The sequence below is a fragment of the Hyperolius riggenbachi genome, chromosome 11 (genome assembly GCF_040937935.1).
Source record: "Hyperolius riggenbachi isolate aHypRig1 chromosome 11, aHypRig1.pri, whole genome shotgun sequence".
Taxonomy (NCBI): Eukaryota; Metazoa; Chordata; class Amphibia; order Anura; family Hyperoliidae; genus Hyperolius; species Hyperolius riggenbachi.
The window spans coordinates 146,648,895-146,665,378 of NC_090656.1; the positions used below are offsets into that span (position 1 = coordinate 146,648,895).

At 47.5% G+C, this 16,484-nt stretch overlaps 1 protein-coding gene across 9 annotated transcripts in view; it reads left to right on the plus strand.

Moving 5' to 3' along the window:
* The window catches only part of KCNK4 (potassium two pore domain channel subfamily K member 4), a 716,641-nt gene that overhangs the window by 293,149 nt on the left and 407,008 nt on the right, over window positions 1–16,484 (plus strand). The window lies entirely within an intron of this gene.

The window sequence follows — 16,484 nt, forward strand, 5'->3', positions numbered from 1 at the left end:
TTCCCCGGCCATTACCCGTGGTGACAATGGCAGACTTGCTCTCCATAACGGATTCAAAGGATTTAAAGTCAATTCATTTCGAAAACAGCAGGGCCTCCCGAGTCCTGTATTGTTGTTTTTGGTCACTACCTCGGGGCGGGCATGCCTGCTGCCCTCCTTGCAATGGATGTGTGGTGGAAGCCGACCATTTGTTAGGCTCCAACTCCAGATGTTTTAAAGTACGTTAGGCCTGCAATTTAGCATTCAATGTGATTTCTGCCCTTAAAACGCTGCTTTGCGTTCAATCCAGATTTCCCCCCGGGACTTTTGGCATCTATCCCACTCTGCCATACCCCCCTCCAGGTGTTAGACCCCTTGAAACACCTTTTCCATCAGTTTTGTGGCCAGCATAATTTTTTCTATTTTTCAAAGTTCGCCTCCCCATTGAAGTCTATGGCGGTTCGTGAACTTTTTCGCGAACTGAACCTTCCGCGGAAGTTCGCGAACCCGATTTGCGAACCTAAAATCGGAAGTTTGGCCCATCACTAGTTATCACCTCTTCGGATGCAGTAGGATGCTTTCCACTGAAGAAGAAAGTGTTGTGTTTAACAGTTTTAATGCTGTTTTGTTAAAATTTTTTGTGGTAGTATGTTATACTGCGATTCCTCAGCAGAGGTTTGTAATATTTAATTTTGTTCATTGCTAGCAGTGAAATTTGGAGAAAACTAGCAGTTTTTAAGTCACAGTAATGCGTTTAATTAACGACTCATAGATCAGTAACAAAATATTTTCAAAAGGATAAATGACACTACTTACCTAACTACTACTTACCTACTTACTACTAACAGAAAAGTGTCTTAAACTGCCCTATACATTTCTGTATAAATAAATATAAAGTTCTAACTTATGTACTATACTATCTATATATAATTTGAACAAAAAGTAACACTTAACTTCAGTCGGGCCTTCCAGATTAGTTCAGATTCCAATGTCCATTGTTCTCGTCAAGCAAAAAGATCTCCTTGGCTCCAAATCACAGCACAGGCCTTTTCATGTCCTCACAGCTTGGCATTTCATGGCAGAAGAGAGCAAAACTAGGGCTGCTAATCCTTATATACCTCCTGAGTCCCACTCTCTCCCATACCCTGTGATTTGCTAGAAGGAGGAAGTTACACTAGGATGAGCTGTACTTCCTACCAGCGATGCAGAATTTTAACTAATTAAAACTGCTTTCTAAATGACGAGTTCACATATGCTGGCAACCATCTTAAAATGGGCTCAGGAAACAATAATATGACAGTATTTCAGATTTAAATGGTAGAAATCAATAAACATCCTCTGCTTCACATTCCACCCAATTTCTACCTTTTAATTTGAATATGTTTGTTTTGATTAATTTATACAACCCTTCCACCCAAATCTAGAAGGGTCAGCACGTCCTTACTGCTAAAATATGTATTTTAGGGAAGTCCATAAAAGTCCAAACATCTTTTCTTTGTCATGTCCTGGTGGCCCGTCCCACTGCTGGCCATTACCACATCGTCAGACACTGCAGTCTTCTTCGTTCTCAAGTTTAGTTTATACTCCAGACAACCTGTGGGATGGAAAACAAAACAGTTGTCAGGCTTGTCTAGTCAATGACTATAGGTCAGGCTGTATGACGACCATATGACTGACCTATAGCCCAGCCCGTAACACCTGCGAAAACTCCTACCTAACACAATACTACAATACACCCTGCAAGTAGATATAACTATATATCAGCATATCTATATGGGATTAATACCTCTGCCTCTACAATTGTTGGAACAGCTGCTTTCAGCTTTTTGACAGGAGATTGTTTTAATAGCTGTGCACAACACATTTTTCATTGTTGATATACAATATTTTTTTAATTTTAGAAGATTTGATTCAGCGCATGTTTTTGCATTGGGCCCAGTTTTTCCTCTTTCCATCTAAAGTCCATTCACTGCCAGGGCCGGATTTACCATTTAGGCACTGTAGGCACGTGCCTACAGGCGCCTAAAGGTCAGAGGCGGCTCCCCTAATGTCCCCCCAATATGCACAGGGAATGTGGGGAGCGCAGTGTGACTCTTCCTGCCCCAGTCCGTTCGCTGTTCTGCCCGCTCGCTCTCCCGCCCGCTCCGTGTGATCGTGTCAGCGGCCGCATGGGAGCACAATGTAACTCATGCCTGCCCTGGCCCGCTCGCTCTCTTTCCAGCCCGCTTTCAGAGCAATTGGGTCTCAATAGCTGCAAGATTCTTGTCCGCGGCGGCCGCTGATTTGCACTTGGACTGCAGTGCACTGCACAGTGTGCGTAGGCATGGGGCGGGAGACTACCCGCTGGCCGCTAGTGTAAAAAAACTTGCGTGATGCCGGGAATCGTAGGCATGGGAAGGGGGAAGCGCGCGCTGGCCGATAGTTTAATAACTTTTCTTCTGCCGGCAACCACGTGTGGGGAAGAGAAGCAGCTGCCTTCTCCCTGGACTCAGAAGGCTTGTAACATCCGTCCTGCTGCAGCCCCAGCTGGAAAGAGAGCTTGTCGTGACAGAGTGACACCAGCGATATCATACAAGTTTGTAGTGATGTATCTATTTTTCTCCTTACTATCTGCTTGATTGTGTGTCTGTACATGTGTGTGTGTGTGTGCATGTGTGTCAGTACATGTGTCTGTAAGTGTGTGTGTGTGCATGTGTGTCGGTATGTGTGTGTGTGTGTGTGTCAGTACATGAGTGAGTGTGTGTGTGTGTGTGTGTGTGTCGGTACGTGTGTCTGTGTGTGTCTGTGTGCATGAGTGTCTGTCGGTGTGCATATGTGTCTGTACATGTTTGTCTGTGTGTGCACATGGGTTTCTGTGTGTGTACATGGGTGTCTGTGTGTGTACATGAGTGTCTGTGTGTGTGCATGTGTGTCTGTACATGTGTCTGTAGATGTGTGTGCATGTGTGTCTCTGTGTGCACGGTGCTGCCGATAAATCTTTTAAAATGATATTTATAGCTTTTGGAGTACTTAGTAACGTTAAAATGTTATTTATCGTTCGTCGGACCCCTGCCCCTTATGTTCTGCTGTGTCCCCCGGTTACCGTCTTCTGCCTCCCCCCCCCCTCTCATCTCGCATGTTTAATTTTAATATAATCCTACAAGAATCCTACACAAGCAGATCTTACGAACAGGTGGTGGATGTATGTGCTCTGTGCCGCTGGAGACTTCCTGATCCACCAATCACGCATGGGGCACTGCTCCAGAACCACCAATCACCGCTACTCATTTTTCTGCTCCATCTGCTAATTGGACCCAATGCTCCTGCCTCCAAGACCGTGATGACTGTCCAATTAGCAGACGGAGCAGAGAAATGAGTAGCATTGATTTGCGGTTCTGGGGCAGCGCCCTGCGTGATTGGTGGATCAGAAAATTCCCAGCGTACAGATACATCCACCAGCCATTTTTTCCTGTCTTGGTCTGTGCATGTATGTCTGTGTGTGTGTGTATGCATATCTGGCCACATACTGCTTGGGGGAGGAAGGTATAGCCTAGGCCTGGGGCTAACTTTGTGCCCTAAGAGAGAAAGGGGGTTTCGAAGGAGGTAGGCTTTATGGGGCGGGGTTCTTGTCTAGGGTATTGGGTTTATAGTCCCTTGCTTCATTCCTGCCATGTCTCTGGTTATATTAAAGCCTTTGTCACTCAGGCTTCAATAAAGAGGGCACTCACAGCAGAAATAAAGCAAGAGGTACACGAGGACAGGCTGGCTGTACTTTAACAGGCAGGGGAGAGGGATACTGCCTAGGCCACAGTAAAGCTTTATTAAGCGCAGGTATCATCTAGGCCCCAGGCAGACAATGGTGTAACCATTGCCTCCACTAGTCCTGTGACTGCAGAGGTGACTGGGGATTAAGATAGCCCACCTCTCTCCCCCATCCAAATAGCAGAACAGCGGAGAATAAATACCAACTTCAGCTCTGGGTCCTCTTGTCTCTTCTTCACTGCTGCCATTCATGCTGCTGCATTCCTCCATCGGGGTTTGAAATGCATGTCATGTGACATCGGGAGCCTATGTAGAAACATTGCTGCATGCTGAATGGCTGCAGTGAATAGGAGACCAGAGTAAGCAGACTTTGAGTAGGTATTTGTGCTCCGCCACTCTGCTGTTTGGATGGGATGGAAGAGGTGACACCCCCTCCCTTTTTTCCCACCGTAGTGCCTGGGGATTACATTACACTGACCATGCAGGGCAAACTGGGTAGCAACCACCTACTACTACTAATTGTGTGTCACCTAACTGTTATTACCTGCTTAGTACTAAATATCTACCATTCACTGTCTGCCTTGGTATTATCTGGTTGTTGTTGGAAATGTTGGCCTATACAGTATTTTGTCAATTGTGTGTGTCATTAGTAATATCTGCATATTGCTGGTATACTTGTCTTTGGCAATATCTGCATTACCTTGTGTGGTTTTATTTCATAAGGGATGGGGGCGCGACTGGGTGGGGTGTGGCCTATGCTAAGGGGCGGAGTTTAGGGCGCCAGAACTTCTGTGCCTATAGGCTCCTGAGCTTTAAATCCGGCCCTGTTCACTGCAGTGAATAGTGTGTGTGGGTAATGCATGCTTGTTTATTGATGGTTTAAAAAGGGTTAAGGACCCAGGAGATACATGCTGCTTGTTGTCAGGAAGAGAGCGCATACACAGCAACAAGCCACAGCTAATACTATCACGGGCGATGACTGGGGGCGCTCACTGTTTAAATACTAGAGCTAACCAATCAACACAAAGCAGAAGCAGAGTTCCCTCCAAGGGAACATAAACAGTAGAATGTGGAACTTTGAGCTTTAATCTATCCTCTTACTGGTTTCTTACCTGGTTCCCTAGCAATAACCTTGCCACCTACCTGTATCCATTTTTGACCTTCGTAGACAACATCAATAGGAAGAAGAAATATACAATTTTTTTACAGTGGTGCATAGCATAGTTATCTTGAAAGGTTTGAGGTTGATTAGCTGAACTTTCCATTCTGGCTGTGTAGTGTCAACTAACCAATCAGATTCCCAGCCAACATCTCTTAGTTTAGCTGTCAAGGAAAACCCACCTCAAATCTTCCAGCCAGATTACCTCTCATTCCTAAATAGACTTCAACTTCAGACCTGTCATTTGATGAATCCTATTCAAATACTGGATCCTGCATGCAAGCTCTGAAGTCTGCCCTCCAACACTCAAAAAGCTTTCTTTTTGCAATTGGCCTTGAATTTAACAACAGAACTGCTTGTGTTAGAATCTGATCCCAGCCCCTCAGTCTGTGTGTGGGTGTAAGTTTCTGTATTTGATTCTTCAACAGTCCATTGTATCTTTCAATCAGGCCAGCTGCTTGTGGATGATAAAGGATATGGAATAGCCGGTACAATCCAGAGTCTTTTTCCCACTGTTGAACTGTATTTTCGTTGAAATGTGCCCCTTGATCACTCTGAATTTCTTTATGTAGGCCATAAGCAACAATTATCTTCTGGAGCATCTGAAGAGTTGCTGCTTGGTCTGCTCGTTTGCACAGGTGAACAATTAAGTCCTGAATAGATGCAGTGCAACAATATTTCAGTCCATGGCTTCCTTTGGGCAGGGGACTGATGAAATCTATCTGCCATATGTCTGCAGGCCACTCGCCCCTTTTGATCGCTTCGGTAGAATGCTTTTGCAATGGCCACTGTTGCACCTTGGCACACACAGTGTAGTTAACTACTACAGTCGTTATCATGTCCATGGTTACAGACAGACCTCTCTTCTGAGCCCACTCATAAGACGCTTTCTGCCCCAAATGCCCAGACTGCTTGAAGCCTAGTTGGCCAAGTTCAGCAAAACAGGATCAACAGGCAGAACTGCAGCTACATTGGCAATCTCATCTGCCACACTGTTAGGGCTGGTTCACATGGACGGCAGGCGGCATCAGGGCGGACGGAAGCTGCGTCGTCCTGTGACTCCTCGATCGGTGGTGGCGGTACGGCAATCGTCGGCTTCCTGTCACTTATGCGTTTTTTGTCCCCGCAAGGGGACATGAAGACGCGGCGGGTAGGTGACCCTAGAAGCCACATGTGGCTTCTAGGGCCGGCTGAAAAGACGCTATAAATTGGGATCGGAACGCCGCGTTTGCGTAATCGCCAGTAACTGTGCGATGCTAAACGTTCCCATTCACTAGAATGGGTGCAAGAAGGAGATGGGGAACAGTTTGTTAATAATCACTACTATTTAAAGCATCTATAGAAGAGATTATTACCAGTAAAGGACCAAATAAAGAGCTAATACTGCGGTTAAGGGTGGCCCCCTTGGGGCCTCTCTGGCCCATGGGCCCCAATGCGTTTGCAACCTCCGCACCCTCTATTGCTACGCCACTGACTCTGGCCACAGCTGCTGTGCACATCCATTCAGGAGTGCGAAATTACAAGGAGCACGAGTGGACAGAACATGCACTGCTTCTTTGTCCTCCGTGCGACTCACTACAGTCAGAGCCACAAACAGGTGACAGGGCAGCGCAATGGAGAGAATCCATCCAAAACAGTAGTAGAAGGTTCCCAAACTACATACGCTGGCATAGATGTAGTGTCAGCTCAGATGTCCTTTGCACAGTGACAATTTAGCACTTAGGGCAAGGCAAGGAAGGACAGATCTTAAAATAAGTCAGCAGGAAGTTCTGAAACAATATTTATTGGCTAACTGAAAAGAAAAACAGTGAGCCTTTGGCTAAGGAGCCTTCTTCAGACATTGTTATTGCATCAGTATACATTAGAGCACACAAAGTTTGTATTAGAACACACAGTTGTATATACTGTTAGCAATTGAAGACGATACATAGCTTATTTTACAAAACTAAATAAATGTAATACAGTTGTCATCCTGTTTCAAAATGTTTCACTCATGGATAACACATTACAATGCTCTACTAAAGTGAGTCGAGAAAGAGTTAAATTGTAGCACAGAGAATGCTGCTTTCATTCCCTGGGGAAAAAAAAAAACAAGCCATAAATTTAACAGGTCTCAGGTCTTTAAGAGCTGACCAGTAATAAAATATCTGACAGTAGTGAGGAGGAGAGGAAACACAGAGCTGACAATTCCTGTCTGTTAATGTGAATGTGTGCATTAAAAATAACCAAACTCAAGAATTCTGTTACTAATCCCTGTCACTTCTCACAGCAGCTTAAATGTCCCCACTCATCATACAGAGGACTGGATCATCAGGTGAAAGCTGATGCTGTCGGTCATCACACACAGCAGGGAATGAGAGAGCTGTAGGGTGTCAAGGCTGCAGGTCTCACCAGCGCTGCAGCGGCCAGCAGCGTGTCAGCATCTTCCGGGTTGGTGCAGCGTGACGTCAGCTGCGCTCCGGCTGGGCTACCTAGCCTGGGAGTGAAAGAGGGTGGACGCACGCGCTGTCAGCGTCGCTCCTCTTATTCACTCAGGAAGTGTGTCAGCTGGCAGCCAGTCAGCTGACATGCAGGGATCCACCTCTCCACTCTGATTGCAGGGCGTGCGGGGGCATGCCTAATTTGTCACCCTGGGCTTCTTAAGGCCTCCGCTGCCAGTACCACATTGTCTGTTCTAGCTAACACTTCAGTGAAGGCTTCAGACCTTAGTCAGATCCGTGTGTGCTTGAACCGGCAGGACCCCGGGGATTCGCACTTAGCTCAGGAATAAACATATTATTGTGATTGTATTATTGACCTCTGCCTTGCCTCTTACTACTCTTTTTGCCTAACGTTTCTGTACCTTTGCCAATCTGATCTGTTGCAGACCTCAGCCTGAATAATCATTACTCTTTTGCCTAACGATTCTGTACCTTGCCTATCTGATCTGTTGCCAACCTCTGCCTGAATACTCACTCTGATTTTGCCTTACGATTTTGTACTTTACCTGCCAGATCTGTTGCCTACCCGATTTGCTGACCAATCTATACATCTGTACCAGTGATAGTATCACCTCTTACTATCACTGACTATAGACATTTCCCCTGCTGGGAACGTCTATTATCTGTCTGTCTGCTAGTGCCCATATACACTAGCAAATCGTTATATAGGGATCTCTGGAATTCAGGCAGAACAGAGCAAAGCAGGAGAGATGATTTACTTTGACATGTGACCTCTTAAGTCCTGCACCCTTCTGCGTTTTAATCGTACAGGCCATGGCCTTTGTGGCCTTCCCAGATATCTGGCCCTGGGTGCTGATGAATGTGACAAGCCCAGCCAGCTGTTTTAAAATGTCTCTCACATCTCTAGCTGCAACAACCCATCTCTCCTGCAGATTCCACTTCATTAACTTTTGGTTTAGCCCTAGTGGTCAGTGCATTGTCACTCACCCATTCTGCAATTGGCAGCACAGTATGGACAGTTACTGGGTCACTCTCTGTGATGTGCAGAACATGCTGGAGAGCTGTGCAGGCCCCAAACAAATACTTTTCCAGAGGTGTGTAACGTTTCTGCACCCCTGGGAGCTGTTTGGACCAAAACTCGATTGGTATGGCCTGCTGTTATTTATTTTCATTAGATAGCCCCAAACTCCAGGAAACTGTGTTATTTTTCTCTACAACATCATGTTGAAATGGCCCCCCTTGTCTCACAGACTCTAAATCCTGGTGCTGAAAAATGGCTTCTTTAGCAGCGGCAAATGCACTTTGCTGTTTGTGACCCTGTGAAAACAATCTTTTTCCTGGTCACATTGTAAATTGGCCTCAGAATCAGTCCCAGGTTGGGAATAAATGATTGCCAGATTCACACCACCCCACTAAACTACTGCTCCTCTTTTTTGGTCTTAGACGCCAGTCCCTGAATAATATGTGCAACTGTTTAAGGGATTTTCCGTTGAGGCCCAGTCCAACAACAACAACAACAAATAACATTTGTAGAGCGCTTTTCTCCCGTAGGATTCAAAGCGCATAAGCATGGCTCAGACCATCGTGGTACAGAGGAAGAATTTTATAAGTCCGGAAATGCCAGGCCAAACAGGTGGCTTTTCAGTCTGGATTTGAATAGCTCCAGGGATGGTGCTGTCTTTACTGGGTGTGGCAGGGAGTTCCAAAGAGTAGGGGCAGCATGACAGAAGGCTCTATCTCCAGATTTTATCAGGTGCACTCTGGGAGTGACCAAGTTTATAGAACTTGCTGATCTGAGGTTGTGAGAGGTGTGGTGCAGCTTCAGCAAGTCCTTCATGTATCCAGGGCCCAGAATGTGCAGGGATTTGAATGTCAGCAGTCCAATCTTGAAGAGTATTCTCTATTCTACTGGTAGCCAGTGCAGTGAGTGAGGGATCGGTGTAATGTGACAGTGGCGAGGCTGGTTTGTTAGCAATCTGGCAGCAGCATTCTGCACTAATTGCAGGCGACGCAGGTCCTTTTTGGGGAGGCCAGCATAAAGGGCATTGCAGCAGTCCACATCCTTCCTAGAAATTTTACCTCTGTGGCAGGTGCTTGAACTTTATCTCTGTTGATTGCCCAGCCTCTGTCCTCCAGGTGCTGTATCAGGAGAGGTAAAACTTCTGTCACATCATATTCAGAAATCGTGACCTCATCAATATAAGGGAAAACTGCAACTTTGAAGTACATCATACTGAGATCTCTAGCAATCAGCCTATAACAAAGCATTGAGTGGATGTACCCTTGAGGTAGAACTGTAGGAGTGAACTGGCGAATGTCCCATGTGAAAACAAACTGGTCTTGAGATGCCATCTATGGCAATAGAGAAGAATGCATTAACAAGGTCTAAAACTGCATGGTATTCTCCTGCTTTATTTGCAATCTGCTCAACAAGGGAGACCATCTCTAGTACAGCTTATTTCAAAGAAGGTTTAACTTTGTTTAACCTCTGTGGTCATAATCCCGAGTGTAGCTTGGGCTAGCTGCCGGGAGCTCAATGCAGAGTATAGCACGCAGCGGGCCCTTTTACTCACCTCCTTGGAGATCCAGACGTTGGTAGCCATTCTCCTTCCTGTCCTCTGAGGCTCTGAATTACTCTGGTGAAATGAGATCGTCATCATCGACCTCATTACAAAGTTACAGCGCCACCTGGAGGACAGAGGTCAAAATGCAGTGCCGAAGTCCAGCTGCAGACAGTCTAGCGGCATGATTTTTTCCTGATTTTAGGGTTTGAAACATTTTAAAAAGCTAAAATCCAGAAATAATCATACCGTTAGGGAGGTTAAACCTCTGTAGTCCAATGTCATCCTTTAACTTCCACCTTTTTCCTAACCGGTTAGACTGGCGCATTAAATGGACTAACCACACGCCTGAAGATCCTTACCTTTAACACTTCTTGGATAGTCTCCTCAATCTCCTTATGCCCCCCCCCAGACAGCCTGTACTGCTTCAGACAGACTGGCTTCTCAGGTGAAGGAATGTAGATAGGTGTCCAATTTGCATGACCTCTAACTACAGTCTTAACCACGCTCACCAACTATGTTTTCTGAGTATATCCTAGGGTGAGGGTACCCAGTTCAGTCTGTATTGACCGACCTAGAAGTATATCCATCCCTAGAATATTCTCTGGCAGTTTACACACTAATACAGTACATTTGCCTTGAGTTCTCATCTCACATAAAGTAACTTGTGTTCTAACTGCTGGTATAGTCTTTCCGCCCAGACCTTCAACATAAATTGTTTCACCTTTGTGATGGGAGGGGTCACTTGTAAGATAGTTACTTCTGTGCCACTATCCACCAGTATCAATACAAGTGTAGCAGGGTTGACAAGCGTCCGTATTTAGACTGACAGTCCGTCTACGTGCCCCCAAAATTCCATAGTTCTTGTCCGTATTTGTCCACAAGCACCTGTTAAAATCGGCATACATTTTTAGTGATGCTTATGTGCATGCGCGGCATGCATCATTGCAGAAAGCCAAATTGGGGATTGGGCAGCTAAGCCAGGTTCTCATCTCTGTCCACCCCGCCTTCCTCCTACCTTTCAATCAAAGATCTTCTTTCTTGACCCCGGCACTAGTGTTGGGCGAACATCTAGATGTTCGGGTTCGGGCCGAACAGGCCGAACATGGCCGCGATGTTCGGGTGTTCGACCCGAACTCCGAACATAATGGAAGTCAATGGGGACCCGAACTTTTGTGGTTTGTAAAGCCTCCTTACATGCTACATACCCCAAATTTACAGGGTATGTGCACCTTGGGAGTGGGTACAAGAGGAAAAAAAATTTAGCAAAAAGAGCTTATAGTTTTTGAGAAAATCGATTTTAAAGTTTCAAAGGGAAAACTGTCTTTTAAATGCGGGAAATGTCTGTTTTCTTTGCACAGGTAACATGCTTTTTGTCGGCATGCAGTCATAAATGTAATACATATAAGAGGTTCCAGGAAAAGGGACCGGTAATGCTAACCCAGCAGCAGCACACGTGATGGAACAGGAGGAGGGTGGCGCAGGAGGAGAAGGCCACGCTTTGAGACACAACAACCCAGGCCTTGCATGAGGACAAGAAGCGTGCGGATAGCATGCTTTGTACCACCATGCAGTCATAAATGTAATAAAGATAAGTGGTTCAATAAACAGGGACCACGCGGCAACGCTAACCCAGCAGCAGCACACGTGATGGAACAGGAGGAGGCGCAGGAGGAGAAGGCCACGCTTTGTGAGACACAACAACCCAGGCCTTGCATGAGGACAAAAAGCGTGCGGATAGCATGCTTTGTACCGCCATGTAGTCATAAATGTAATAAAGATAAGAGGTTCAATAAACAGGGACCACGCGGCAACGCTAACCCAGCAGCAGCAGCAGCAGCAGCACACGTGATGGAACAGGAGGAGGCGCAGGAGGAGAAGGCCACGCTTTGTGAGACACAACAACCCAGGCCTTGCATGAGGACAAAAAGCGTGCGGATAGCATGCTTTGTACCGCCATGTAGTCATAAATGTAATAAAGATAAGAGGTTCCATAAACAGGGACCGGCAACGGTAACCCAGCAGCAGCAGCAGCAGCAGCAGCACACGTGATGGAACAGGAGGAGGCGCAGGAGGAGAAGGCCACGCTTTGTGAGACACAACAACCCAGGCCTTGCATGAGGACAAAAAGCGTGCGGATAGCATGCTTTGTACCGCCATGTAGTCATAAATGTAATAAAGATAAGAGGTTCCATAAACAGGGACCGGCAACGGTAACCCAGCAGCAGCAGCAGCAGCAGCAGCACACGTGATGGAACAGGAGGAGGCGCAGGAGGAGAAGGCCACGCTTTGTGAGACACAACAACCCAGGCCTTGCATGAGGACAAAAAGCGTGCGGATAGCATGCTTTGTACCGCCATGTAGTCATAAATGTAATAAAGATAAGAGGTTCCATAAACAGGGACCGGCAACGGTAACCCAGCAGCAGCAGCAGCAGCACACGTGATGGAACAGGAGGAGGCGCAGGAGGAGAAGGCCACGCTTTGTGAGACACAACAACCCAGGCCTTGCATGAGGACAAAAAGCGTGCGGATATAGCAGCAATGCTTTTTGCCGCCATGCAGTCATAAATGTAATACAGATGAGAGGTTCAATAAACAGGGACCGGAAACGCTAAACCATCCCAGATGTTCATCGGTCATGTTACTTGGTTGGGGTCCAGGAGTGTTGCGTAGTCGTTTCCAATCCAGGATTGATTCATTTTAATTTGAGTCAGACGGTCTGCATTTTCTGTGGAGAGGCGGATACGCCGATCTGTGATGATGCCTCCGGCAGCACTGAAACAGCGTTCCGACATAACGCTGGCTGCCGGGCAAGCCAGCACCTCTATTGCGTACATTGCCAGTTCGTGCCAGGTGTCTAGCTTCATGCCCGGTTTCAGGTCCAGCGGTGCCAGCCACAAATCCGTCTGTTCCTTTATTCCCCTCCAAATTTCCTCCCCTGTGTGCTGCTTATCCCCAAGGCAGATCAGCTTCAGCAACGCTTGCTGACGCATGCCAACAGCTGTGCTGCACTGCTTCCACGATCCTACTGCTGCTGGTGCTGGGTTAGCATTTCCGGATGAGGTACAGCTTTGAGATGCGTTGGAGGAGAAGGAGTCAGAGAGGTAGGTGCTGCTGTTGTTATCCAGCTGTTTGCGGCGTGGGCAACACCCGCGCCGTAGCAGGTGAGGAATCGCTGCCAGGCTCCACAAGGTTCACCCAGTGCGCGGTAAGGGAGATGTATCGACCCTGGCCGAACGCACTCGTCCAGGTGTCAGTGGTGAGGTGAACCTTGCAGGCAACGGCATTCTTCAAGCTTCGGGTTATTTAGCTGACCACGTGCTCATGCAACTCAGGCACTGCAGAGCGCGCAAAGTGGTAGCGGCTGGGAACCACGTAACGTGGGATGGCCACTGACATCATGCCCTTGAAGCTGTTTGTCTCCACCACTCGATATGGCAGCATTTCGCAGGCCAGAAGCTTGGCTATGCTGGCTGGCTGTTACTGCCACGGCCCGGGGGTCATTTGCTGGCAATTTCCTCTTGTGCTCAAACATCTCAGAGACAGACAACTCAACCGTAGCGCTGCACACCGAAGGGCTGTTGGTTGTTGTGTTTGATGAACACTGGGAGACCTCAAGAGCACTAGTCCGGAAAGTGACAGTGTCAGCATCGTCTGATGTTTGTGAATGTTGTGAACCACGCAATGGCTGGGCTACTGCTGCTGCTGAGGCGGGTCTGGTGGTGAGTCTGGTGAACCCAAGGGAGGCAGTGTTGCTGGTGGTACCCTGTCCTGCCGCGTTTGCCCACAGAGTGGGATGTTTGGATAGAATGTGGCGGCTCATGCTGGTGGTGGAGAGGTTGTTAATACTTTTCCCCCTGCTCAGGCGGGTCTTGCACACCTTGCAAATCGCCATGGTAACATCCTCAGTGCAGTCTTCAAAGAAAGCCCAGACTTTAACTGGCTGAGGACTCGGACCTCGTGCGTGATGTGCTGGTGCTGCTTAACCCACTGCTGGACGCTTGAGAGGTCATCCAAGTAATTATCTGGTCCTGTTCTTTTGGATCTGTGAGGGTTGTTGTCCTGGACAACATGGGCAGTATTGAGTGGGTTTTCTTGGGTGCTCCCCTGTGGCCTGTACGTGAACCGTCAGGGGAAACACCTCTTCCCTTGCCCCTCCCTCTTTCACCGGATTTCTTCCTCATTTCACTTATCCTTAAAGTACACGCTGACTGGCAGCAGTACAGTGGCAGTACAGAAATGCTATACAGTGGTGGGTGAGCGGTGTACCACTATTGTCAGCAGTGACACAGAGCACAATGCTATACAGTGGCGGGTGAGCGGTGTACTACTGTTCCCAGCAGACACAGAGTGGAAGTAAACACAATGCTATATAGTGTGGCTGAGCCGTGTACACAGAGTGGCATTAAACACAATGCTATATAGTCTGCTATATAGTCACCCCGAACAGGGTGATGTTCTGCAGAACCCAAACAGTGGCAAACACTGTTCGCCCAACACTACTGGGAGGGAACGCAGATTTTAGTACCTAAACAGACGATACAACATGTTTTCCGGGGTCGGACTCTGAGGCACATACAGATGGTCCCGATCATCATCCTCATCATACAACTCTTCTCCTGAGTCTGACCCACCCACCACCTCTGCCACCCCAACATCCCCAGACACAGACCCCTCATCGTCCTCAACATTAACTTGGGATGCTGGCCTGAGCCAGACCTCCTCCTCCACATCAGGCCCCATCATCTCCTCAATGGCAGCCCTCATTAATCGCTCTGGCGACGGACTGATGGACACAACGTTCTCCTCCGGGGAGGGCTGCTGCTGACCACTGGCTGCTGGGGTGGATGTTATAGCTTGCGTGGGGCGTTGGCTGTTGCTGTTGTTGGGAGTGCTGCTCACAGCGGAGGTCTCTGGGGAACTCATGTTGAGCTCATATAGTGGTTGACGGTGAGTGGAGTATTACTGATCCCAGCAATATACACACTGACTGGCAGAGTACGCAATGCTATATAGTGTGGCTGAGCGGTGTACACAGAGTGGCAGTAAACACAATGCTATATAGTCTGGCTGAGCGAGCGGTGTACTACTGTTCCCAGCAGAATCAGAGTGGCAGTAAACAATGGTATATAGTCTGGCTGAGCGGTGTACACAGAGTGTCAGTAAACAATGGTATATAGTCTGGCTGAGCGAGCGGTGTACTACTGTTCCCAGCAGAATCAGAGTGGCAGTAAACAATGGTATATAGTCTGGCTGAGCGAGCGGTGTACTACTGTTCCCAGCAGAATCAGAGTGGCAGTAAACAATGGTATATAGTCTGGCTGAGCGGTGTACACAGAGTGTCAGTAAACAATGGTATATAGTCTGGCTGAGCGAGCGGTGTACTACTGTTCCCAGCAGAATCAGAGTGGCAGTAAACAATGGTATATAGTCTGGCTGAGCGGTGTACACAGAGTGTCAGTAAACAATGGTATATAGTCTGGCTGAGCGGTGTACACACAATGCTATATAGTCTGCTATATAGTGTCAGTAAACAATGGTATATAGTCTGGCTGAGCGAGCGGTGTACTACTGTTCCCAGCAGAATCAGAGTGGCAGTAAACAATGGTATATAGTCTGGCTGAGCGGTGTACACAGAGTTTCAGTAAACAATGGTATATAGTCTGGCTGAGCGGTGTACACAGAGTGTCAGTAAACAATGGTAAATAGTCTGGCTGAGCGGTGTACACAGAGTGGCAGTAAACACAATGCTATATAGTCTGGCTGAGCGAGCGGTGTACTACTGTTCCCAGCAGAATCAGAGTGGCAGTAAACAATGGTATATAGTCTGGCTGAGCGGTGTACACAGAGTGTCAGTAAACAATGGTATATAGTCTGGCTGAGCGGTGTACACAGAGTGTCAGTAAACAATGGTATATAGTCTGGCTGAGCGGTGTACACAGAGTGGCAGTAAACACAATGCTATATACTCTGGCTGAGCGAGCGGTGTACTACTGTTCCCAGCAGACACAGAACAGTAAACAGAATGCTATATAGTGTGGCTGAGCGAGCGGTGTACCACTATTCCCAGCAGACACAGAACAGTAAACAGAATGCTATATAGTGTGGCTGAGCGAGCGGTGTACCACTATTCCCAGCAGACACAGAACAGTAAACAGAATGCTATATAGTGTGGCTGAGCGAGCGGTGTACCACTATTCCAAACAGACACAGAACAGTGAACAGAATGCTATATAGTGTGGCTGAGCGAGCGGTGTACCACTATTCCCAGCAGACACAGAGTGGCAGTAAACAGAATGCTATATAGTGTGGCTGAGCGAGGTACACAGAGTGGCAGTAAACAGAATGCTATATAGTGTGGCTGAGCAAGCGGTGTACTACTATTCCCAGCAGACACAGAGTGGCAGTAAACAGAATGCTATATAGTGTGGCTGAGCGAGGTACACAGAGTGGCAGTAAACAGAATGCTATATAGTGTGGCTGAGCAAGCGGTGTACTACTGTTCCCAGCAGTGACACAATGACAGGGGGGACCCTGGCTAGCGTGGCTGGAGCGCGAACTACCCTGCCTGCCTACCCAAAGCTAAACCCACAGACAAATG